Raw genomic sequence first — 20,859 nt, 5'->3', positions numbered from 1 at the left:
TCCTGCGGATGGAGCGGCAACAGTCTAATATCACACTTTACAATCTACTCCTCCACCCTGCAATTCCTGACCAACTCAATGGCTGTCCAATATTGGCAATGGCCTGTCCATAAATCCTCTTCACTTATGAAATCATCAATCTTTGACCCTGACAAATCATGTATCATGCAACCTCCCCCGGCTCCCTCTTAGGCATCACACCGAACAGTGAATTCACCAAGCATTCCTAAGGCCTTTCTGGGAGTGGACCCCTAATGACCTCAATCCAGATGGGCCCACCACCTGAGGAACGAGTGCACGTCTTGTACGTAAAGCAAGTTTATTGTACAATCCTCCCAGGAGAAGTTAGATGATGCCGTGCAGTCAAATTAACACAGGTCTCACTGAACCACATACATTGACACATTAAACACTCACATATATTTTACTACAATCCACCCCCCCACCCCATGTGATTGGACAAAACGTCTCCAAAGAAATCCCATCTTTTTCCAATTCCTATATTCTCATTGGTAGCCATTAATATTAACTACCATCTTCAGCTCATGTGTAGAACTCGCCTCCTTTAAGGATCTGTCTGTGGTAGCTTATGGCATCATCAACCAGTTAAACATTTGTGTGCACACATAAGTCATTACTAGTAACAACTGGCCTAAACCATTTAACCCTAACTCTTAATTGCACATGGTTCAGATAAATACTTCAAGTAATATGAAGAAGGCTGAGTAAACAGGTTATCTTTGAATTTGCGTTTACTATCTCATCCCCCGGTTCACTGGCTCCATTGGAACATTCTAATCTAAATAACTGCCATTTCATCGCACATAGCACATCTGAAAATACAATGGAAAGTCCTGGGTTTTAATCACTTTAGCCTCGAGCATTGATTCACCCCATGGTGTATTGCTGGTAAGAACAAATAGCAAAAACCCTCTATCAAGCTCCCATGCATTCACAAGTTCACATCTGCCTTCTGCGATACTTTTCAGACCATAAAAACCATGGCAGGCTCGTATAGCTGAGCTGACCATCGCTAAGGTTGAAGTTACTTACTTGCCCATCTGTTGGCCTCTGAAACTCTGCAGAACTAATTTCTCAAAGTCATCCCCTGATTGCCATGTTTTAATCTGTTTATAAAAAGCCCACTACGTTTAGATTCATAAATCCCCTTTATATGTTTTCTCAGTGTGCATGCATGTTTAATAAATACTATCTTCCCTTTACAGTGGATTGTTCAGGACAGACCCCCTCTCATTGCCTGCTTCTGGGCACTCCATAACACGCAATGTCTGAATCCCGTTTATATTTCATTTGACAGTTTTAGCATTAGTCTGTCTATGCATTTGCAAAGCTAATTTTTATCAGTTTAACCAAATAATAACATATCCTATTCACATTTAACTACTGGATACATATGAAATTATAACACCAAGCCCAGTTTGCCACACACCCAGTAAAAAATATGGCCATGTAACAAAAAAAACCTCTTTATTGTGGGGACCTTTCCTGACCACCCCAACATTCCCCCCTTTAGTTAACACTTTCATCATAATCATCTTGTTGGGGAACAACCCTACAATCATTTCTTATCTCAGTCCCAAAATGGGCACAATCCTCCGCTGAACAAGCCCAACTGTCCTCCCACCATTTCCGCAATCTACTCGTTGCTCCAAACCATCATCACAACTTGGTGGAGGACACAAAACAGCTTCAGTCTGAGTACCCATGTGAGATGAAATCGTAGTGATTGTAGCTTTGGACAGGGTCACAGTCATCATGGCAGCTGCTTTCGGGTACCTGGGCAGCATAACATTGTAAGCGCAATTGACAGGAACAGAAAAGAAAAAAGACTAACATAGGTAACAGGAGGTTGACAGTGAGGCTCACCCAAGATGGCACGCAAGAGAAAAGAGACTCAAACCACGAATCATTGGTACCTCCTGCCTCATTTTCCATGATCACTCTGAGTTTGTGCAAGGCAGTGATAGATTACCATTCTCTGTGACATTTGGAGGAACAAATGTGCAGCAACTATTCCCAGTATTTTGACACACTCCTTCCACCATTGCTGTCAGGAGGTCGAGGATGTAATGATTTTGCTAAATCATTAGCCTCAGTGCACGTAACTGTTCCTTAATGGCACTAAACACAGACTCAGACGTGTTGACAAACAGCAAAAGTTAATATCTGGTCACCAGGAGCCACTTGGCATCTGCTGCTGCTTGAACACCAGGTGCCACCATAGAATCAAAGAAAGTCTCACGATGGGTAAACAGCTGATATTGATCAGGAATGTCCATTAACGCTTTTGATGATACAGCTGAGAGATAATTGGAATGTCTGCTTTGTTGCAATAGTTCCTGATTCTCGTCTAACAAAGACAATGTTTGTCCATGTAGGATGAAGGGGACACAAGGGGGATAGGGGACAAAGGAGGCACAGATGTAGCCTTTGGCATTGGATGGGCCAGGACCAGGTGCTCCTCAGGGCTAATGAGGACTGGCACATGGAGTGTAGAGAAACTGCACACAGCCTTCCAGGCTGGAGGCAACTGCCTATAGGCATTCTATCCACCGTCCAAAAATTGTCCAGAAGGGCAGCTGTACCTCGAGCCAGATCAGCAATGTGAAGCGTGTGACTGCAGTACCATTTGTGCCAACGGGCACCATGCTATCACCCTTAGAACACAGAGAAAAATGGGTAATTGTCTGTATTTTAACAGGTTTTTCTGGCTCCTTGAGCCACGTCAGATGCTGCAAATAATTTCGCCACAAAGTCCCACATTCTTGGTTTATTCGGGCCACCCCTTCTTCTGAGTTTCCCTCATTCTTCCAGCTCTGCAACTCTTCACCCCTTGCTTCCATCGATTTTTACAAAAAATAGCCCCTGCTAGATTCAATAGAGCTCTTTGTATACACTGCATGTTTTTCTGCTCTTTACGATTGGCAAATGACCAGTTTTCATCAATAGGTATGATTGATGCCGTAACCGATTGCCCTTTAAACTGCCCTCAGACCCTGCACAATGATAGGCACACTCGGCATAGTGCATATGCTACCTCTACTTTGTTTGGGATAAACACCCTAGGGACACCAGAAGCATGGGGGATGAGAGAGCAGATGTAGCAATATCCTACTAATCTCTCTCTCTCAACTTTCCACTGCAAAACCATGTGCATTTGTGTGGGATCTAGTTCATCATCCCCGTTATTTAAAAGATCAATATTAACATTTCTTTTTTGTCTTTACAATACATCTTGGAATTCCATAAAACCAGATACATTTGAACCTTCTATATTTTCACTTGTTGACCTCTTTAGACATGATGACAAGAGAACCGTAAAGACCATAAAAATACTCAAGTTAACACACATTGTGAATTTAAATATGTCTTATTTTTCTAAACACAGAAATCCAAGTCCCAAATCTTCATTCACACCCCCCTTTTCACCTGAAATGAATGGCGGATCCTTAGGGCATACGTAACTTTGTTCCTGCTACTGTGTTGGTGGACGGGTGCTGGTATCCCTTCGGGTATCACCAATATGAATCCAGTTCTTGTTGCCCTGCACCTTCACAGCAGTCGAAGTTGCGTAAACAACGCAGTGCGGACCATGGAAACGCTGCTTGTTCCAACAGCGCACAAAGATCCGAATGAAGATGCAGTCTCCAAGGAGAAGTTGTGGCTTGCGTTGATCGTCGGTTTTCTTGCATTTTCTCCTGTAATCTGTTGCTGAGAAGACACAACCTGTGCAGATATAATCTTAACTCTTTTGGTTAAGGCCCTAAAATACTCCCTAAACTCATATGAGGGGTCAGTAATGCAAGGCGGACAACTGCGTTTATTTTTCTCAAGATTAGACATTTTAAAAGTTTCTAAATAAATCCTTGCTTGCCCTACTCTATCAGGGAATTCTCTACCTAGTCTGAAGGCTAAGAGAATAACTCCTGCCATAGACAAACTGCCCCACACACGGAGGGGAATGCTAACGAGCCCAGCCAAAATGGCCATGAGCCTGTGAGCTCCCTGACCCCACAATAAATCCAACTGAAATCCAGTATTTACCAATGAATTCCAGGCTGCATTCCACTGTGTATCTGCAGCCTGATTGCCCACAGAACACTTTGCAGAAGGCTGCACTCGGACCAAAAAGAGACCCACTCCGAGTGGACTGGCAACATGCAGTAACCTGGAAGGTCTCCTCTGTGGATGACCCACACCAGCAGCTGGGGACTGCTGTGCCACCGGCGGACTGACAACTGAAGGGGGGGATCCGTGGTAGCACCCATGGACTGTGGTGCAAAGCCGGATAGAGGGTAGTAAGCGGAGCTTTCGCCCACCAGGAAGAGCACAAGCAGTGAGGGTCCTCTGGAGGTACGCAGCAGGAGCACCTGCGGTCGTTTCTCTGGATCTGTTTTTGATTTGTTCTTGATTAATAAAAACATTCTTGGCAAATGCTTTCACTTTAGTTCGACTTGCGCCGATCCAAGAATTTCACTGCTAGCGGCACATTACGAATGTCCCTGTCCCTTAATCAAGGCCTCGGTTACAAAATACAGCGAAAATAGAAGCAAAGTCCTAGTCCATTATACCTAGCTGAAACATTCAGGTGACCAGCCTGCCTTGAACACTCTAATTTAAAAATGTTTAAAAGTAAACGTTCAGTCAAGAGCATCAAGGGGGATGCCGAGAGGCAGGGGATGGGACATCTATAATTCAATATTATCACCAATACAACTGGTTTTCCGCCCCTCATTAGGGACAATGGAACAAGGACTAAATATCTGCTTAGTGGCCACCCATTCTTAATTTGTCAAAAAGGAACCAGTATATCTGGCATTCATGAACCTAATGCACAGCCTTTGATAAAGTTAACAGAGACAAACTCTGGCATGTGCTTAGGTCCTATAATTGCCCTAAATATTTGGAAGTAGCCTAGAAGGCAATTGCACCCCCTAGTTCCCGGTATGCTGAGGGGTTAGACAAGAGTGTGTTTTGGCTGCATTGCTATGTTCAATATACATTAATAATCTTCAAGAAATATTACTAGACTACAAAGCTAATGTCCCAAAATAGGCGAAAGACCTGTATGCTGTGTGCTGTATGCTGTATGCGTATGCTGACGACACCGTCTTAATCACCCACACATCAAAGGTTTTTCAAATCTTAATTAACAAATATACCCCAAATATGAACAGCCTAGATCTACATCTGAATTCAGTAAAATCTGCAACAATGGCTTGCTCATATGGCAAGAAGATACAAATTCCAACAATGTGGAGCAATGGCAACCCCATGCTGTGCATGAAATCTTTAGATTATTTAGGCATTTGCTTTTTGAATGACCTTACCCAGGATTCACACGGTGAAAAACAGGTAACCAGAATAAGGCAAATGTTTATAATGGTTATTCAAACCCGATCCAACATGTACCTATAGAATTTAATGACTTTTTTTTCCAAAATATTGAGTGGGGGCCAGCACCCCTCCTTTGCAGCCAAATATTTCAGCACCTGTGTGTGATCTAACAAATAGAAATGCTTGATCATACTGTATCTAACAAATATCTAACAAGTTAAATAACTTCTTGTACATTTTTGGTTGAAAGGGTGCTAACTAGCTGACTACAGGTTAGACCCCCCATCTAATGGCTTAAAACTCCTGTTCTGTAGCAGATCTAACATTGAAAATGGTTGATCGAACCAGATCTATAAAATATGTAACAGATTACATACATGTTTGTACTTTTTTATAGGGGGGGGGGGTCTGGCTGTGGGTTAGCCCCCTCTAAATAATTGCTTATAACTCCTGTCCTGTAGCAAATCGAACGTTAAAAATGGTTGATCAAACAGAAATCTAACAAAACAGATAATTGTAAAAGATCATGAAAAGGGGGGGCTAACCCGGGTGAGGACGGTTTTTGGTCATGGATGAGGACTGAGCTGCACCAACATCTCCACACTATCCTTCCTGGTTGAGGTACACTGACTTTGATTCTCTTCCTGAACTCCTTGTAGTGTTTCCTATGTTGGCACATTGTGCCACTTGTGAACCAAAGTGTTCAGGCTTAAGAAAGTTATGTCTGCTCTTTCTCCACTTTGCTTTCCCCTTCAGGTCCACGTGGTCCAAATACTGTGAATGACCTTTTTGCTGCCCCCGCTTTAGTTTTGTATTCCCCCCACCCTTCTCCACCTCGGTTCACTTGGAGTACCACAGAACATTCCATGTACTACTGTTGGCCCTTTATACATCAACAATAAATAAAGCACCCTCCTCTTTAGGAACATAGTGCTCATTGCAGACCTCACTCCCAAAGGTGCTGCCTCCTAAGTGGCCAAACAGTCACTCAGAGTCTCTGTGGTTGTAAGGGCCCGCCCTTTCTTTCTTGGTTGGCGCTGGCTACAGATGTCTTTGCCTTCCTAGATGTTAGGATGTTGCAAGCTGCCCTTAGAAGAAGCTAACACCTTGTCCATTGGGTCTATCAATGATGATCAATTTCACTCCTCCCTGGTTCATCTCCTCCTTCCCTACAAACTGCTCCACCCCACCCCCTAATCAATTTGCCTCCCCCCCTCCTCAATTAATAGTCTCCTGTTTGCCTCTACCCTGTTCCTTTACTCCCTTGATAGTCTCCTCCTTACCTCCAAACTACTCTACACCTTCTTAATCGCCTGCTCTCCTCTCACTTAATGGTATATCTGCAAGCTGTGCCTCTACCACTTCCGGCTAATTTACTCCTTGTCATGCACTGCCAAACTCATTTATTCTCCCCTCTCCCTTGTTTACACACCTGTCAGTGTGTTTTTGGTTTAAGTGATTAATGCTGAAAAGCTGATGTGGACCTGCAAGCGGGTGTTGTGACTGGTGCTTGCTTTGCAGGGCTACAATCTTGCTACCTGCGTTGATGTGTGACCAGGACTCTGTGTATGTCTGCTCTCTGAAGCTCCATCAACCCTGGGAACCATCTTTTCATTAGATGGCCCCAGGTTGCATTTAGCATGATGTGAGGTGCTGTAAACTGCTTTTGACTCCCAATGGATAAGCGATGGAACCTTGGGTCCCAAGTGGGTGTAAAGGGGCCATTTTGGTATTCTTACTGTTTTATGAAGCATCACTGTCTTTGCCAGCAAAGCATTGAAGGTGTACGCAAGAGCAGGCCTGCTGCCTAAGGCTGTCACTCTGGTCTATTGATGTTGATAAGCATCTGTTCTCTGTTTTTTCCATTCCACAACTGAAATGTCCGCCACATTCTTCTCTTTGCATTTTCCAGATCTGTCAGTAAAAAGGAAGGCATGCCTCCACCATGGATTACTGCTGAGTCAGTTTTCCCATGTAGACAGGGGTTTGTTGAACTTCAAGGCAGTACCATAACTGGTGATTCAATGCTTGGCTTGGCCAGGCTTATTACACTTAGGTTACCCGATGCTTTAAGAAACAGTTGGCCTGGGCTCCTTCTATCACTCCAGAGGGAGATAGGGATTTCTTGTCTGCTTGTTCTAAAACATCTTAAGGGATGTCCTTCAACAGAGCCAGCGTTACTTGAACCCGTTTGTTTCTTTTGCAGAGCACCTATTAGGCCCTTACAGGAAGTGTTGGGATCTAAGCATGAACAGATCCTTTAAGGCGGGTGATGGACTCGGAAACCTGTGGAATCCTCAGTTTACCTCCGACTTTGTCACAGGGCACTCACCAGTAGGTACTGATGTGGTAGATACACTGAGGGTGGGTCTGAGTGATCATGACCTGCAATCTCAATAGTGCCCATTTGTTTTGGTTTTTCTTGTTTTCTGGCAATCCTTTCCCTTCTGTCCAGCCTAGGGTATTACTGATTTGCTTTTAGCTTGAATCCCGATTTTCTTTCCCTTCTTTTTTAAGCCTTTAGAAAAAAACCTTTGTGTGGGTGGGCGAGGTATTTTTGATTGATTTTTTTAGCTTGAATTCCAATTTTCCATCCCTTTTTATGCCTTTAAAAAACTGCTGTGTGCTTTTAGCTGGATTGGTATTTTTTTCCCTCCGTTTTTTAACCTTTGAGTTCACTTCGAAAAGAGCTATTCACAAGCCCCTCTCCCACGTTCCCTTTGAGATCTCCAGGCCTCCCAAAGGCCATCCTCCAGCCCTATTTCTACAGTAAGCTGGTTGCCCAGGTAAAGCAGCCCGAGGTTAAGGGCATAGGCTAAGGGTGCCTCTGGTTTGCATATCGCTAATGCCACCACCGTTCAGTCAGAGAAATCGCAACATACAGGTACAATCTACATTTGAGTCTCCCCTGCACTCCTAGCACATAACTTGTTTGAATCTTCTCACTTTGTGAATCTGTACCATTAAATCTGTTTGGATCTTGATATCTATGACTGAACATTTTAGCACGCAGCTAGATTGAATCATTATGCTGGAGACACATCTGTATAGTTAATTACAGTGTAACCCACATATCTGGCACATAATCCGGTCTGAACCACTGTGTCTTCCTGCATACCAAACACACAGCCACATAGACTCCATGTTTGTATATGCAAACCACAACTGTCTAGATCATGATATCTGTCCCTGAACACCAGGCACTAAGGTATATTGAATCATTGTGTTATCCTACACAACCATTTTAATTTGCATAACTCATTATACTGCTGAGTCCATAACATAACTAGATGGACTATGGTTTGCCTGAAATTCCAACAAAACACCTTGATTGACTCATTGTGTTAGACTGCATGACTAGCAATTATCTAAACTGGATCTTCGTGTTTAGCCTCCACTACATTTGTATAGCTAATTACATTCCCCCCTTCATACACAACACATAGTTAGTTGTGCCTATGTGCCAAACACATACAGGCTTTGTATTCAAATCATACCTCTTTGTGCTGTCCCCATAATATTTGCATAGCGATGGTATTCGTTTAAACCTGACTAATAAATAGTTGGACTCCCCGTGTTCGCATGAACAAACAGTACCAAGCTCAATCAACACACCAATTAACCCAATCTGTCCTAACTAGTTAACTCACCGAAACTAGGCCCATCACATGTAGAGTATCACACGCAAACAATTCTTCATAAATCTTAGAATTTTTATATCAACCGCGTACACTGCTGCACCTAAGAAGTCCTTTACATAACCTGACTCCTGATAAATCATCTCATTTGTGTAGTCTACAAGCTAATTAGCCAGTAGCACTTCAGTAACAGTTCCAAATTCCTCAAGTTAACCAAAGTCAAAACAGGATTAGGAAATCCTTAAACAAATCAACCATAACGTATACCCGAAGAAAATCAAACGGGTAAATAGCACCCCTCCGATCTATCCCAGTAACAAGATAACTAGAAACCACAAAGATAGCAGAATCAAAAAGGAAGAAAGAACACGGAGAGAATCGGTAGCTGCCCTCACTAGCCCTTCCAATCAGTCATCTAAGACTCTACAGGTTTCCTACTACCTCACCTTAAGAGACAATTGACTGCTTTTATCTCCAGATACCTCCTGGTGCACTAAGCTGAACCACATTACTATGCCCAAATATTGTTCAGAGAAATCAGACTCTCCAACGACCCAATACCCTTGCTTACATCTACCCTGACAGCCATCCAACCATAATACCGGACACGCAAGAAACAGTGCCTGTTACTCCATTCATCACTAGACCCCCTCCACCATCCACAACCACAGCAGCAACTGATAGATATGTCAGGCATCAAGAAGAGCCTGATAGGCCTACAAATCTGAAAGCCTCAACGTGGAGCCCTGGGAAATTAATAAAAGCTCCCTTGAACAACCCAATAGCGCTCATCCAAGCAGCCAAACTCACACAGAAATGACTGGCACAAGATGCCTCTTGATCAATGCATGTTATGTCTGCACACAGTCCTTTGACATTTTTGATCTTCTCTCAGAAGACCAGATAGACGTACTCTTCATCACGGAAACTTTGCTTTCCAATGATCAGTCGCTAGTTATCCATGAAAATATCCCATCAGGCTTCAGGTTCATCTGTGCTTATTGCAACAATAGGTGAGGAGGTGCATAGCTCTGGTACACAGATACTCCTCCATGGTCTCAAAGCCCACCATTTACATCATCTCAGCTGTGAATCGCTCATGCTGACCTGCTCCATCTCTCCCAAAGTGGCACTAAGCTTCTTCATAATCTTCAGACCTCCCTCCTACGGCCATACTTGCTGACAAACTCGCTGCCATCCTGGCTGTAGATCATCATCAACTACTAACTAGACTTGGAGATTTCAACATCTGGCTCGAGAAAAAGACAACGCTATTACAAAATCACTTAGAGTGAACCTTCGCACACTACATCTCAAATAGATGGTTAAGGGCCCCCCCCACACATAGCTGAACACACTCTGGATTGCATTTTCTGTAATGAAAACATAACCACGTCTGCTCCCCAGTTTACCTCCCCTGGAGAGATCACTTACCTATCCCGTTCAAAATATTCACTGAGATACCACGCCTTGCAATACCATCAAAAGAACCATCGACCATCACCAGACCGTGGAAAGAAATACACATCAAGTCCCTACTAGAATGACTAGACGCAACCAAATCTACTGTCCACACAGATGGACCAACAATCGCACTGGATGCAAAACTTTGCAACATTTAAAACTGGATTATTTCCACATTGAACTGTATCAAACCTTTCAAAAAAAGAAAACAGCTAAATGGTTCACCTCAGATTAAACTCCTTAAAAAAAGGAGATTCACCTACCATCAACAGTTATGCCTTTACAGAGCTGAAGTAGTAGCTGACGTAGTCAAAGCAAAGAAAGCCCATTACTCCAAACACATTAATTTGGTGCATCACAGTGAAAGGGAAATGTATACGATCAACAGAGAATTAAAATATCTGACACCCAGAAATGCAACCCCTGCCCCTACACCTACACAAGAGCTCTGTGACCAGATTGCTGCACACTTAAACCAGAAGATCCTCGAAATCCAGGATCACCTTGACAATAAAGACGCTCCCACTCACAACCCCCCAACAAGATTCCACCGACACTTCCCACTACCGCCTCTCTATCATCTTTCTGCCTTCTGTCTGCAGAAGGCCTACAAGCTACCATTGACTCATAGAACCCATCAGTATCTCCTTAGGATCCATGCCCCCAATCTATCATGAAATCTCCAAACTTAATTGCAAACGTTCTATTTTTATTTATTTATCTATTTCTAACGTGTCAAAGCTTGCGGGCATCGGGACGCGGAGAGAGATCATGGAAAACAATGCAATAAGGGAGGTTTGACTGATCTGAATTACGAAAAAAAGAATCGTTTTCAGAGTTTTTTTAACCTAAGAAAGTTTCTTTCACATCGTTGGTCTGGGGGCAGTTTGTTCCAGATAGTAGCCGCTCTCACTGGGAAGGAACTTTCCTTCCCATTGACTCTATGAGATTTGGGGCATTGTAGACACATGGTGTCTTTAGATCTGGTATTCCGAATTGATGTTTGGACCGTAATGCGTTTTTTAAGATATCCAGGTGCATTGCCAAACAAACATTTGTGTGTCAGAACATTCATTTTGAATTCAATTCTAGTTTGCACAGGAAGCCAATGAAGGTCTCTCCTATGCTTCGACAAATGTTCATATTTTGGCACATATTTGACTACTCTGACAGCGTCGTTCTGTAGGATCTGTAACTACTTGATACAGCCCTTACTAGCTCCACCTAGTAATGCATTCCAATAATCCAGTCTTGATAGAGCCAATTCCCTGAATAGTGTAGCACAATTTTTAGTCGAAATGTAAGGTTTTACCAGGCATATTAGCCTCAGATGATAATGAATAATCTTAGTCACGCGAGCAACCTGGGTGTTTGCCTCAAGTGATGCTTCAATAGTGACCCCTAGGGTTTTTACTTTGTCGACCACTGCAAATTCACGATGGTCGATATATAGTTTTTTTATATGCTGTTGCTGATTTTTCTCTCATTTTGTCGGAACCAAAGATCAGAAGTCCAGTCTTCTGACCATTTAAGCAAAGACCGTTGTTAGTCATCCAAGCACGAATACTTTCATAGATGGATGTGAAGATACTTGCATCCTTTTCATAATTTCCGCTTAACCTAAACACGAGCTGAGTATCATCATCATAATTTGTGAAGTAGAGACCCACGGACTCCAGAAGGGCACATAGGGATCTATAAAAAACATTAAACAAAGCAGGAGATAGGTATGCTCCCTGCAGAACTCTGCATAGAATCTGTTCTAGGCTAGAGGAGGCATTTTACCAGATGATTTTGTTTTTCCTGTTGCTCAAAAAAGATTGGAACCATTTTACAGTGTCGGTAGAGCAGTTTCCATCTACCTGTATACATTTTAAGGGTTTAGCGTGATCAACAAGATCGAACGCTGCCGAAAGATCTAAAAGCATCAATAGGCCGGCTTTACTGTCATCTACTACCTCTAGCATTTCAGATTGCAGGTCTGCCATGGCTGTTTCAGTTGCATGTGCAGTCCTAAAACTGGACTGTCGATAATGTAAGATATTAGATTTCTCGATATGTTGTTGGAACTGACTCGTAGCTATTTTATCAACAATCTAGAGTAGTAATTGTGTGTTAGTAATAGGCCTGTAATTAGAAACACTGTAGGATCAAGATTACATTTATTTAGCAGAGGTGTCCCAGTAACATTTTTCAACAGCTCTGGTACATCATTGTGCAAGAAAGAGACATTTATGAAACGAGTTAATAATTCCTCAATTAATCCATCAGCATTAGAAGAGTCCCAGCTCAGTTGACATCTGCATACATCAGACCTCTGTTTAAAAAGCCCAGATCTGACCCAAATGGCTCAGCAAGCTCTCGCCCTACCTCAAATACCCATTTAATCAGGAAACTTCTGGAAAATGTCACCTATTGTAACTTCTGTGTTTTCATCTAAACAAACCACTGCCGTATTGAGGCACACCACAGATTTACATCTTCTAAGAGTACAGAATCGGATCTGTGCTCTAGCTAAGATACAATTTAAAAACAATGTGGATGAAAACTCTGAGAGTACACTCATCCTGATAGACACCTTAGATGCTTTTGACACCATCAGTCAAGAGATCCTTCTAAAACGACTGGTATTAAAGAAGCAACCCTACCCTACTCTGGGTCACCTCCGTCCTCGAAGTTGGAAAAGAAACCACTATCTTGGGCCCCTCCACTTTTTTGGCCTCACCAACTTACCTGTGGGGTACCCCGAGGATACACACTGGCCCATCTACTTTTCAACATCTACATGACACCTCTACTAGACATCATTAATAGAACTGATCTCTCCTGCTACAACTACTAGGATGAGACACAAATAATATACACATTTGTCAACCACCCATCACCAAATGCTCCAGATAATAAAAACTGCTTTGCACAGCTGGATGACAGCAAACATACTAAATCTCTACCCTAGCAAAACAGAACTGATGCTCTGAAATCCTGCAGGTTCTAAGAATCCTTTGCCCTGACGAAACGGGCCCTAGCCCAATCCTATCAACCATAGTAAGGAATTTTAGAACTACAATGGACAACACGCTCACACTTGAACCGCAGATCAGATCCACCATCAGAAGCTGTTTCTGCCAGCCGCGCATGCTAAGGCAGTTTTTACCCTACTTAACATTCACCCACAGTGCCATTGCCATAACTTCTCTAATAGTATCTAATCTAGACTATGCAAACAGCCTCTATCTCTGACTCCCAGATTACCTAATAAGGAAACTTCAAAGAGTTCAAAAAGCTGCGGCAAGACTACTTTTCAAAATGAAGCAATTTGAAAATATCACGCCAGCATTAAGTATTCTCCACTGGCCACCCATCAAAAAAAGGGTTATATTCAAAACTTTGTACATCGGATCCTCAGGAGATAGTGATGGGTTGTATGAGTCAATGGTAGCTTGTAGGTCCTCTGCAGACAGAAGGCAGAAAGATGATAGAGAGGAGGTAGTGTGAAGTGTGGGTGGAATCTTGTTGGTGGCTTGTGGGTGGGAGCATCTTTATTGTCAAGGTGATCATGGATTTCGAGGATCTTCTGGTTTAAGTGTGTAGCAATCTGGTCACAGAGCTCTTGTGGAGGGGTAGGGAAGGGGTTGCATTGCTGGCTGTCAGGTGTTTTAATTCTCTGTTGATTGTATACATTTCCCTTTCACTGTGATGCACCAAATCAATGTGTTTGGAGTAATGGGCTTTCTTTGCTTTGACTACCTCAGACTACCTTTACTTCAGCTATGTAAAGGCATAACCGTTGATGGTAGGTGGCTCTCCTTTTTTAAAGGAGTTTAGTCTGAGGTGAACCATTGAGCTGTTTTCTTTTTTTGAAAGGTTTGATACAATCCAATGTGGAAATAATCCAGTTTTGAATTTTGCTGAGTTTTGCATCCAGTGTGGTTGTTGGCCCATCTGTGTGGACAGTAGATTTGGTTGCTTCTAGTCATTTTAGTAGAGACTTGATGTGTATTTATTTCCACGGTCTGGAGATGGTCGATGGTTCTTTTGATTGTATTGCAAGGCGTGGTATCTCAGTGAATATTTTGAACGGAATAGGTAAGTGATCTCTCCAGGGAAGGTAAACTGGGGAGCAGTTCGTGGTTATGTTTTCATTACAGAAAATGCAATCCAGAGTGTGTCCAGCTATGTGGGTGGGGCCCTTAACCATCTATTTGAGATGTAGTGTGCGAAGGTTCACTCTAAGCGACTTTGTAATAGCGCTGTCTTCTTTCTCGAGCCAGTCGTTGGAATCTCCAAGTGTAGTTAGTAGTTGATGATCTACAACCAGGATGGCAGCGAGTTGGTCAGCAAGTATGGCCGTAGGAGGGAGGTCTGAAGATTAAGAAGAAGCTTAGTGCATTGTTCATACCATGGAGGGGGCCCTTCCTCCTTCAGAAATACGTTTCAACACTACAGTTCCTTCAAAACACTTTGTTGCCCCCACCTTTTATACCCCTACCCTTTCTATCCCCACCTTTTCTATCCCCATCCCTTCTACCCCCACCCTCTCTACCCACACCCTCTCCACTCCCTGCCATCTGTAACTCCCCACCCTACACTCTCTAAAACCCCACCCACTCTACCCATGCCGTCTCTACACCCACCCTTTCCTTGTCCCTCTCTGCCCCTGACCCATCATCTATAACCGCCAACCAGCCAACCCTACTCCACTCTCTCTACCCCCACCCAGCCTACTCCCACCTACCCGTACCCTCTCTATTCCCACCCACCAAACCCTCACCCTCTACCCTCACCCACCCTCTCTACCCTCACCCACCCTCTCTACCCACACCCACCCTACCCTCTCTACCCACCCTACCCCCACATTCTCTACTATCACCCACCCCACCATTGCCCACTCTAACCCATCCACCCTCTCTACCTCAGCCCTCTCTATCCCCACTAACCTTCTCTCCCCCACGCTCTCTGCCCTTGCTCTCTCTAACCCCACCCACCCTTCCTCCACTTACCAAACCCTCTCTATATCCACCCTACCCTCCCTCTCTCTACCCTCACCCACCCTCTCTACCCCTGACCTCTCTACACACACTGACCCTCTCTACCCCACCAACCCTACCCCCACCCTCTTTACCCACCCCCACTCACCCACCCTACCCCCACTCACCCACCCTACCCCCACATTCTCTACTCCCCCCTACCATTGCCCACTCTAACCCAACCACGCTCTCTACCTCAGCCCTCTCTATCCCCACCAACCCTCTCTCCCCTACGCTGTTGACCCTTGCCCTCTAAATCCCCACCCACCCCCACTATCACTATCCCCACACACCCTATACCCTACCCCCTTTGTACCACCAACCCTAGCCCCACCTTCTCTAGCCCTATCCACCAACCCTATCCCCACCCACTCTCACCCTCCATACCCATGTGCACCCACCCTACCCACACCCTTTCTACCCCCACCCTCTCTACTCCCATCCCCTCTACTCCCCACCCTACCCCTAACCTCTCTGCCCTCACCCTACCCCTCTGCTCTCTACCCTCCACCCACCCCATCACTCCCCTCTTTACCGCCCTACCCTTTCTACCCCACCTTATCTACCCCACCCTCTCTACTCCCCATCCACCCTACCCCACCCTCTCTACCCTCACCAGCCCTACCCCACCTACCCATCCTACCCTGCCTTCACTACCTACCCCCACCCTACCCCTGCCCAACATACTCCCAAACTTTCCACACCCCCACCAAACCCCATCCTCTCTGTCTCCTCCAACCCTGCCTCCAAGCTCTCTTCCCCACCTACACCACCCATCACATATACACTCTACCCCCACACACTATACCTTTACCCTCACACACCCTACCCCATCTGCTCTATCTACCCCACCCGTGCCCTCTCTACACCCACCTACCCTCTACTCCCCACACCCATTCTACACCCACCCACCCTACCCTCTCCATTTCCACCCATGCTACTCTCTCTAACCCCACCAACCCAATGCCCACCCATCCACCCTAGCCCCAGCTAGCCTACCCCACCCTCTCTACCCTACCAAACCTAATTCCACCCACCTTAGCCCCAACATCCGCTACCCCACCCACCCTATTCCCACCCACCCATGCTACCCCCACCACTCTACCCATGCTCCTGCCCTCTCTACCCCATCCACTCTTTCTACCCACCCTACCCTCACCTTCTGACCCATCCTCTCTAATCCCCACCACCTAGCCCACCTTCTTCCCCCACCCACCCTATCCTCACCATCTCTACCCAACCCACCCCAATGCCCAGACTACCCTGCCCCATTGCCCTCTCTACCCTGATCCACTCTCTCTACTCCTGTCCTCTCTACCCCTGCCCACCCTCTGTGTCCTGGCCCACTATACGCTACCCACCCTACCCCATCCTCTCTGCCCTCTTCTACCCTATCCCCAAACTCTCTTCCCCCATCCACCCTCTCTACCCACCTCTCACACTCTACCCCCACCCACACACTCTACCATCACCCTCTCTCTCTACCCCTACCCTCACCACCCCCACCTACCTTCACCTTCTCTACCCTCGCCCATGCTCTCTACTCGCCACACCCACTCTACCTCACATACCCCCACCCTCTCTACCCCAGCCACCCACCCCACCCTCTCTACCCGCCAGCCACCATACCCTCTCAATCCCCACCCTTCCCCCATCAACCTCCACCCTTACCCCAACACACCCACCCTACCCCACCCTCTCTACCCCCTCCCACCCATCCCACCGTCTATACCCCCACCCGCTGTTGAACCTTCACAAGCTCTTTGTGACTTCTGCTCTTTTTTTTCATCCTAAAATTTAATCTATTGTTAAGAATATCAGAGAAAACTTTGTCGGGAGTGCCACTGTTCAGTCATCCTCTGAATTGCCAGCTCCCAACGCCTCATGGCTATCCTTTCCTGTCTTCTCCGAGCAGGACATTTCCACAGCTATTCATAGCCTTAAATCAGCATCGCCTGCAGATGCCAAACCACTGTCTGTGTTCAGAGATATCTCTGGAGACCAGATTTCACATATTGCTATGGCAGTGAATCTGTCATTTCAAGAGGAGTTTATTCCCAGCACACTGAAGCATGCCCGTGTGCTACCTCTTTTGAAGAAGCCCTCCCTAGACCCTGGCGTGCTTGCTAACTTCTGGCTTGTTTCTCTTCTCCCTTGTTTGATGAAGGATTTGGAAGCTCTTGTTTCTCCCTTTCTGTCATCCTTTTTGGAAACTTCCAGGTTTTTCGATAAATTTCAGTCCGGTTTTCAGCCGGCGAGAGGAACCGAATCAGTACTCTGTGCTAGATGATTTAACCCCCCTAGTCGATCAGGGTGGGGTGGGAGCGCTTCGCCTGCTGGACCTGTCGGCGGCGTTCGACACTGTGGATCATTCAACTCTGAGTTCACGTTTGTCGATCGCCGGCCTGGGCAGCCAAGTACTGAGCTGGTTCAAGGCCTTCCAAGCTGATCGGTCTCAATCCGGTTTTTTGCCTCCCTTCTGCTCACAATCCCTCCCACTGTTTTGCAGCATCCCACAGGGATCCGACCTGTCGCCAATCTTGTTTAACATTTACATTCACCCACTCTTGCTTCTTATTCTGTCACATGGTTTCCGCTTCTATTCTTATGCTGACGATACACAGATTCTGGTTCGCCTTGATCTCTCTCGCCCTGAAACTGCCTCCTGGCTTTGTTAAGTATTTCAATCAGGTGATACACCCTGGTCTCAGCCTAGAATGCAGCGCACAGCTGAAATGCTTATTTTATTATCTCTATAGGTTCAATATTCTGAGTGATGTACCACTCATATCACACCCCTTCTCAAAATACCCCATGTCACAATGGATCAGGAATCCGGCTGGTTGGTAAAGGTCATATTTATTTATTTATTTAAAATTCAAATTAAACATCTACTTTTTAATAGGGAGCAGTAATCACCAGTGTGGTGACAATAACAGATAAGAAGGTATGTAAGGCAGTAAATTCACTCTTTAGCAACACAAATATAAAACACAGAGAAAAGAACACTTTTGGCTTGTTTGGAAGAATAGCACTTAAGTTAGGATTTCCCCCTGCAATACTCCTCAACCCACAAATTAGCAATTCTAAACAGATGTAAGGAGGCAGCAGGTATTCAGGAAGAAGAACAGTAAACAGAATTTGAATACAATCTTCCCTCCCCAAAAAAGAGAGAAAAACGGGTTTGAATTCTTACACTCTTAAAATGACATTCGAAAATGGTTTAGCAAAACATTGAAAAGTGTGCAAAAATCCTTAATTGTTAAGATGGATATCTGAACTCGGACCTGGAGGGGCAGAGGTTCAGAAGGCCAGCCTAGTTTCTTGGAACAGGGTAACCTCTGGACAAGCCAGACCAATCAGGGTAGCGATGGCGGCGGTCAAGACTAAGTCTCAAGAGGGGTGAGGGTGACGGAAAGACCTCAATGAGCACACAAAGCAAGGACACTTACAAATTACTCCAGACAGGTGTTATATTAAAAATATAGACACATTTATTACAAGGCCTTTGTAACATCGACCATAGCAAAGAATCACAATAATACTTAAATTAACCAACACATCAAATCAATACAATATATATACAAGACCGAGGGGTCTAAGGAGTTAGGAGCACGTAATATGTAAACCACCTAGATGGGGGGGAAAACAGGCAGTGCAAGTAATCATTAGACCCAGTTTGGCATCGGAAATACACCTAACTAGGAGGAAGTCCGAGCCCTACGAAGAGAGGAGACTTATGCTCAAAAGTACCTGCGCGCGCTGGTGACAATGGACAAAAGAGGCTCTCTTCGAGGATATCAGGCAGTTCAGGAAGGTGAATGAAGCGATGCAGAACAAGTCCCCACTACTCAAGCAAGGCCTCCACTTGTGGCCAGAGACAGGGTGAGAGTGCGGGATAGAGTTGCTATTTCGCAACAGAGGTAGAAAAGAAACAGGCTCCTGCGCGAGGGGCCACCGGTTGGGGTATGGACTACTCACCGGTCCCCGATGCAGGCAGACCCAGACTTCTCCAGTTCAGTTCATGTTGCTGGCAGGTTCAGCTGTGATGATCAGGATGTCTTGACATCGTGTAGATTCTGCGTAGCAGGATGCAGGGTCGAGGGTGTCCCAAATGCAGCGGACGTGCACAGGTTGTTACCAGCAGGCCAAAACGGCAACCGCGTTTACTCTGGTCCGGGCGCACTCATCTCACTTCAGAACTGGGAATGCCAAGTGTACAAAATTGGGTGAGAGGGTGCCGTGGACGCAGAGCAAGCAGTAAACCAAGTTTCGAGGGCTTCCCCGAAATGGTGGCGGTGACAGAGCAAAGCGCCCTGCGTAAGCTGGTCAGCCCACTGATTGGCCCAGGGACACTTCCGAAGAGGCTTACTTGCAGGGTTTGATGAAGGTGCCGGTAGTTGATCTCACTATTCCAATGGGTCAAAGCGCCTTCGCAGACCTTCTAAGACGATCAGATGCAGAGGGGTCTCGCAGGACGACAGCAGTTCAGGGTGCCAAACCTTCAGCGGGTCACCAGCGGTTCCTCGACTCAGCTTCTTGTTGCAGGATACTTGGCTCCTTATCCCTTGTTCGGTGTGAACTCAGGAGATCGACATGGTAGTGGTGTTTTCAGCCTCCTCTTATCCAAAGTTCCCTTTGAGCCAAAACGGAGAGGACCCAATGGGAGATGTGCTCACAAACACTCACACCATACGTGGACCTATTGTCAAGGAGTTCCCCCCCCCCTTCTCACCTGAATCCGTTCTTTACCGGTGTCCTTGGATGCTGCCTTCTTTTGGATGGTTCGGGTTTTGAAGAAGGCGGCCCGTGTCTCTGCCGAATCCAGAATGCGTTCAGTTTTCCAGGAGGCCGAATCCAGGAATCCAGGAGGCAAGGTAAGTTTGCTAGAACTAGAATCCAGGAGGAAGAAGAAGGGGGGGGGTTCGAGGAAGGGAAAGCGGAGTGGAAAGGAGAAGAACCGCGAGCTGCGGAGCACACGTCTGGTCGCTACGTCGCTATAGCATTGAGACGCACGGAGCCGCGGAAGGCGTGGTCTAGAAATAGAGAAAGGTTACGTCCAACGCATGGAGCGAGAAGGGAATGCGTTGGACGGCCATATTGGAGGTATTAATGTGTATAAGTCTGTTGTGACAGGGGCCATGAGGCCCAAAAGGGGCGCACCCTGAGATTCATGACCGCATGCCTCTTCCCTCCTGGTTTGCCTGGGTGGATGAGGTGGAACCTTCTGAGCAGCCGTGGGGCCTTGATGTTTGAGAGAGGTTCCCAGGTTCTTTCGCTAGGAGGATATCCTTTCCATTCAACCAGGTATTGAAGCTGGCCCTTTCTATACCTGGAATCACAAATCCGAGATACCTCATATTCCAATTGGT

This window comes from Ambystoma mexicanum, chromosome 4q, assembly GCF_040938575.1.
Source record: "Ambystoma mexicanum isolate Mex_15411 chromosome 4q, UKY_AmexF1_1, whole genome shotgun sequence".
Lineage (NCBI taxonomy): Eukaryota > Metazoa > Chordata > Amphibia > Caudata > Ambystomatidae > Ambystoma > Ambystoma mexicanum.
Note: the sequence above shows the minus strand (reverse complement) of the source record.